Here is a 6,000-nt window from a genome sequence, read left to right as displayed (position 1 = left end):
GCTGCCCATGTCTCCTCACAAGCAATTTACAGTTTATCTCAAGAAACTTTGTGCTCTGGGAGTTCTGTCTGTGATAGTCCTATTTGTGCACAAATATCTGAATTCATTCCACTTCTGCTGGAGCACAAATCCCATCTCTCTGACCCAGAAGCCTTCTGCATATCTGCCTATCTCTGTGTCAGACTTCATCTCCCAAGTAGCAATTCTGTAATAAAAGGGGATCTCTGTGCCTGAAGGCTGGGCTCTTCCTCCCAAGTTGGAGCCAAGAATGTGCTCAGGGAAATGCACCCAAAAGGATCCTGTTGTTGTGCTTGGGTTTTCTGTGGATAAAGGGGCATGAACTCTTTTGAGTGCCACGTGAGGGAAAGAGGGCTGTATTCATCTGTCACTTGTGGGTGCCCAGTGTCCCTCGAGAGGATGAGTGGTCAAAGAGGTCTCTTCTGGGGACTGTGCCACATATTGGAGGGCTGATAAAAGATGCCCATTTTTCTGAAGGGGGTTTGGAGCCACCCAGAGAGCACAGGACATCTCCAGGGACAGTGTGTGCCTGGGATGTACAGTAAGTAGAGACTCTCACAAACAAGTGCAGTCAACCAAAGGAAAGCATCAAATCAGGGCTCTTCATTCTCAGGAGAAGGAGTGGGCTGGGTCTAATGACACCCCCAAACATGCCCTGGGCAGTGTGAAATTCTGCCCCCACAGATAAAGAAGAACTTCTCTACTGCAGGATTGGCAGAGCTCTGGAACAGGTTGCCCAGAGAGGTCGTGGAGTCTCTGTCTCTGGAGATATTCAATATCTGCCTCAACATGATCCTGTCTAACATGCAACAGTTGACTCTGCTTTAGCAGGGAGGTTGGACTAGATATCTCCAGAGGTCCCTTCCAACTGCAGCCATTCTGTGCTTCTGTGTGATTCTGTGAAATGCCCTGTCACTTCTCTGTCCATCCCACCATAACAGATTGAGGGAGGGGGGAGGAGTTGTCAGGAGCAATGATACTGGTCCAGCTGGCTCTGGTATGACCAGCAAGGCCAGTGTGCAGTTACCGTGCAGACCCACGGAAAAGGCAGCTGCCTTGGACACCCCCAGGCATATCCTTGCAGGCTGCCATGCTGAGCATGCAGTCAGCCTGCTGGCAGGCAGAAACCTACTGGACTTTGCCAGCACTTCTCACTGGCTTCTCAGCAGCTCCAGGCAGTCAGGCAGAGGCTTTCAAGGCCAGCGTCATGGCTCAGCTGTGCACCTTTGTGAGGATGTGTGCCCAGGAGCCTTGTACATCAGGCAGTCAAGGCAGCCTGCGCCTTCGCTGGGAGCAAGCTGGGCTCTGGCTGTACTGCACTGCTGCGGGCAGCTGCTTCTGGACCACTTGTGGACAGGAGGACCCACAGGGTGAAGGTCGTTGTGTTGGAACAAGATAATATTAGCCTTTCTGCTAATATTCTGGAGAAACATATTTCAGCAAGAACTGTCTGTGAAAAAATAGAGGAAGTCGGATTTCCTCCAGAAAAAGACTGTACTTGCACACTGTTTCCACAATGAAGGCAGCCCATAAATCCTCTAGAAAAAGAAGAAGAAAACCGGGAAGAAAACAAAGGCAGAGCAAAGTACAAGGGAATCTGAATACACAAAAGTACTCTTTAAGGAACTGGAAGCCTCCGCAGGAGAGTCGAGTTACAACATGCAAACCCTGTCACGTTCCTTTTTCAAGAAAACATAGTAAGCCCACACCTTTTCATGGTTAGAAAAGCCTGAGAGCTTCCACTTTTAGCCCCTTCTAGTTTGGAATGCTCGTACTTCAGCATAAGCCAAAAAAGGGCATATTACACAAGTCAGACCAAGCTCATTGTTAGAGATTTCCTTGAGGTTATCAACATTTAACCAGTATCATTCAGTTAAACTGCATCACAAAATTCTGGGCATCCTGCAGTCATTTGGAGCTGTTCCCTATGCCTTCCCTTCCCCTTCCCCTTTCCCTTTCCCTTCCCCTTCCCCTTCCCCTCCCCCTTTTCCTTTCCTTTCTGTCCCTTTCACAGAAGCACAGAATCGGTTAGCTTGGAAGGGACCTCTGCAGATCATCTAGTCCAACGCCCCTGCTCAAGCAGGCTCACCTAGAACACGTTAGACAGGGTTGCATCCAGGTGGCCTTTGAATATCTCCAGAGAAGGAGACTCCATGACCTCTCTGGGCAACCTCTTCCAGTGCTCTGTCACTCTCACAGTGCAGAAATTCCTCCTCACGTTCAGGCGCAACTTCCTGTGGTTCAGTTTTTGCCCTTTGCCTCTAGTGCTTTCGCATGGGACAGCTGAAAAGCCTTTGTCCCCATCCCCTTGACACCCTCCCTTCAGATACTTACACACATTGATAAGATCCCCCCTCAGTCTTCCCTTCTCCAGGCTAAACAGGCCCAGCTCTCGCAGTTGGTCCTCGTAGGGCAGGTGCTGCAGCCCCCTGATCATCCTCGTAGCCCTACGCTGGACTCTCTGCAGTAGCTCCATGTCTCTGTTGTACTGGGGAGCCCAAAACTGGATGCAGGACTTGAGATGTGGCCTCACCAGAGCTGAGTAGGGGGGCAGGATCACCTCCATTGACCTGCTGGCAGCACTCTTCCTAATGCACCCAAGGATACCGTTGGCCTTCCTGGCCACAAGGGCACATTGCTTGCTCAGAGTCAATTTGTCATCCACCAGCACTCCCAGGTCCTACTCTGTAGAGCTGCTTTCCAGCAGGTCAGCCCCCAGCTTGTACTGGTGCCTAGGGTTATTTCTCCCTAGGTGCAGGACTCTGCACTTGCCCTTCTTGAACCTCGTGAGCGCTCTCTGAGTGGCAGCACAGCCCTCAGGTGTATCAGCCACTCCTCCCAGCTTGGTATCGCCTGCAAACCTGCTGAGGAGGCACTGTGTCCCTTTGTCCAGGTCATTTCCTTTCCTTTTGCTTCCTAAAGAAACAAGGAAGTTTCTTTGCTATCTGCTGACCTTCCAGCTTGTAAAGCGTAGGAAAAAAAACAGTGCAGAGGGAGGCAGCAGAAGGCATTTGTGGAGGCCTTAAAGTGCTGGAAGTGCCTGCAGAAAAGTGTTGTGTTGTCAGTGCTCCAGGGGAGGCTGGGCCCCAGCACAGGGAGTTGCTCAGCTCTGCTTAGTGCCTCTTCCGAGGAAGGTGCAAGTCGGAGGAAGCTTGCTAGGCCAGAGTGGCCTCTTACTGTCCTGATCTTAATTGTGTCTGGGTCCATCTGAAAGCCTTCTCCGTGAGGTTTCCTCCCCTGCAGCCCCTTCCAGGGAGAGTTCTCCCAGGCCTGTGCAAGTGAAAAAGAACCGCTTGGGAGCTCGGCTTGGTCTCTGCCCTCAGAGTGCTAGGAAGGTTTCTTGTGCCCTCTTCCCTAAAACAGCCTCCAAGCTGAGGAAGCATTTTGGATCCCTCGGGAACTTGGTGTGGCTGGAGTGCAGGAGTCAGAGCTGGCTTGCTCATGCCTCCCCACATGCTGCCTCCATGACTAGGCCAGGACAACAGAAAAGTGTGTCCCAGCGGTGAGAGACTGGGCAGACAGCAAATGGGCTTTTTCCGGAGGCCTTTTTTAGAGTTCTCTAAAATGCCTGGACAGCTCTGAAAGTATTGATGTTCATAACCCTCCCGTCCACGTCCCAGAGGAGATCCTCAGTGTCATACATTGGCCTGGAAATGGGAGTTTCCAAGGGCCGTGTACTGATGTTTGCCATCTGTACTGCATGCTTAGGAGTCACCGTTGAAAATGCAGATGCCGAGTGGCTGAGGCAGCAGGCGATGGCTCTGCTGTTTGCAGGTAGGTTACAACGGGCCTGAACAGAGCTCCAGAGGTTAGGGAGGACTTGAGAGGCCAAGCAGCAGCCTGTCAAAGTCCTTGTGCAAGGTGACCCGGCCTAGAGCAAATTCACGTATGGAGGAGAAGGGACTGCCACAGCCCCCGCTGGCCTGGGGAAGCTGTCCGCCTCCTGCTGCCCCACGCTGCCCCACAATCAGAGTTCCTTCCCCTGCCAGGCCCCGCAGCGAGCCTGGGCCTGGGCTCCCTGTCCTGGGACTGGTGTCACCTCCGCCCTCCCCTGAGTCACTGCAGATCTCTGGGGACTGCCGAGCAATGGGAACCCTTCAACACGGCAGGCAGCAGCTGAGGTCCTGCGTGACAGCTGGCCAGAAGAAACACTGGGAAATTAAGATCAGAAAGCTCAGCAGTGCAAGGCCTTAGGGAAGGGGAAGCGATAGTGATTTACAGACTCCCCAGATGAGGCGCTCCGGCCTGCTCCCCCCGGGCTCTACAGGGTTTAGCCGCTCTCACCCATGTGCTCCCAAGCACCAGGACATCTCTGCCCAGGGACCCTCATGTGCCACAGAGAGGATACAGGACACTGGTCATCGAGGCCTCATCTGCTCTGCAGGGGTCCCACTGACTGGCAACTAAAGACTAGTTTTGGGGTGGACCTTGTGTGCCCTTCGGGGTCCTTAGCTGTTAAGAGATGGGCTTTTGCCTTGGGATCTTGCTTACATCAGCGCCCACCAGCTCGAGGGCCAGCTGCTGCCCTGGCAGGTTTTCCTTGTTTGTTTGAAATCGGTGTGCATTTCCCTGCAAGGCTAAAAGGACAAGGCCTGGCGGGGGGGGGGGGGCACTAGCAAGCCTACAAAGCAAGGAGATTTCCAAACCTGGGAGCTGTTGCTTGAAAGTGTCTTTTGGGAAAGAAAAAACTTGCAGTTCTGAGCAGAAGCAAAACATACCTGAGAAGGAATGGCTGCTTGCCGTAGTTGGGGGAGAAGTCTCCTTTCCAAATGCCTCCCGAACCAGCTCGGAAGGAAAGCATTTCCTGATGCCATCTTTGGGCAGTGTCTCCTGGCATGTTGGCCATTCAGCAGCCTTCCTGCATTCCCCTCCACTCGAAATAGCTGATCAGGAAAGAGAAGCATCCACAGAGCCTTTCAGCGGCTGTGGGAGATACCTAGAGAGGCTGGGAAATGAGGCTGGGCAGAGCCAGCCCTGAGCAGCAGGCAGCAGTCTGGGCTGAGGGGCTGGGAGGAAGGAGAGACGTGCGCAGCCCCAGGAGCGGGTGAGGTGGGCAAAGGCGACCCAGGCGGGCGCAGGGCCAAGGGAGACCTATGGGATTTCAAGGGATAGAAATGCCATTTTTCTGTTAGTTTGGCCAAGTGCAGGGCTACCAAGTGCTACTGAAAAGTATTTTGCATTCTCTTGATGGGGTTCAGGAGGAGTGAAAAATCACCTTGCAAGGTGGCTGTGTTTTCTCAGCTCTGCTGGAGACGCATCATCGTCTAAGAGACGCCCTTCCCCTCAGCAGTTTGGGCCAGATTGCTTTCCCCAAACTGGGTTCTGTTTCCCGGTATGCAAGCAACCAGTAGGCATAGAGCAAGGTCGAGATAGAGCCTTAATGAACTTACAGGCAGCTCCGGCTAATTCTGCTATTCTGGTCTTCTCTGCCCCTCACATTCTTCACAGTGTTGTGCTTTCCTCGAGGTTATTCGTCTGGAGCTGGTGGTCCTTTGCAATACTGATTTACGATACCCTCTCTCCCTTGTCCTTGAGTCCTGGCAGCTATTTGCAGGGTTTCCACAACATCGTTCCAGCAATTCTGCCCTTTGAGACTTGATAATATCACTTACCTAGCAAGTCTCATTAAACAACTTCAGTAGTTCCCGTATGGATGTTAAGTTAGGTCTAAGTGTCTCCCACGGCATGGGTGGTCTGGCAGATTTGGGAATAGGCAAGCAAGCAATAATCTGAGACATGCTATGGACTTTCCAAAGGCCTGTATAAGCTGCACAGTCAGGTTAGTTGTAGCAAAGGGCATGCATAACAAAAATTAACACTGTCCTCATTTTCCATCTGATTAGCTCCCTGAAAAGGATTAAACAAATCAGTATTCCTATAAATCAGTCCTATTATTATAAATAATAATGGTATCAGAACGTGAAATAACACCAATAACCCCTGAGAGCAGTCCACTTCAATGTAAGAGAGTTCCATTTCCCA

This window comes from Rhea pennata, unplaced genomic scaffold (assembly GCF_028389875.1).
Source record: "Rhea pennata isolate bPtePen1 unplaced genomic scaffold, bPtePen1.pri scaffold_32, whole genome shotgun sequence".
NCBI lineage: Eukaryota > Metazoa > Chordata > Aves > Rheiformes > Rheidae > Rhea > Rhea pennata.
Note: the sequence above shows the minus strand (reverse complement) of the source record.